General features: G+C 63.1%; 1 protein-coding gene across 2 annotated transcripts in view; it reads right to left on the bottom strand.

Annotated features, from left to right (window-relative positions):
* Positions 1-567, bottom strand: part of CDH22 (cadherin 22) — a 66522-nt gene that overhangs the window by 59859 nt on the left and 6096 nt on the right. The gene's annotated exons all lie outside the window — the stretch shown is intronic.

Below are 567 nucleotides of genomic sequence, written 5' to 3'. Positions count from 1 at the left end.
GGGGAGGGGAGGGGAGGGGAGGGGAGGGGGCCGGGCCAGACAAGGGCACCTCCCTGACGGTGGTGGCTACATCATTCCCGCGAACGCGCTCCCCAGAGCAATGGGGCTGCCCCCAGGAGCCCTGACCACGACAAGAACAAAACACGGGGCCTTGCACATGCCCAGGATCGCTGGAACGTGGGATGCCCTCGCCGTCGGGGAGCGGGCCGGGCTACCCGACCACCCTCCCAAGCAGCGACCGGGGGAGAGGAGGGGCGCTCACACGAGAAAGCAGGCGGAGGCCTGCGCTCCAGATGCAAGGCAGCGCCTACGGTCAGAGAACAGCAGTGAGCCTTGGGTCAGGACCCCACTGGCTGCTGCGTGGGCAAGGGCTCAGCTCTGCAACGGTGGAGGAAAGCTTAACCCCTGGCATCAAGAAGTGCAAAGCACCACCCCAACCCTGCTCTTTTAAACCCAAGCAGCAACTGCCACGGCCACAGGCAGCTCCTACAGCCCCCACGGTCACCGCCACTGTAGCCTCACCTATAAAGATCATCTACAAATAATTAAGAACAAACTTGCCACACA

Source organism: Gavialis gangeticus, unplaced genomic scaffold (genome assembly GCF_001723915.1).
Source record: "Gavialis gangeticus isolate Ggan-Ray unplaced genomic scaffold, GavGan_comp1, whole genome shotgun sequence".
NCBI lineage: Eukaryota > Metazoa > Chordata > Crocodylia > Gavialidae > Gavialis > Gavialis gangeticus.
Note: the sequence above shows the minus strand (reverse complement) of the source record. Positions and strands in the feature narration are given on the sequence as shown.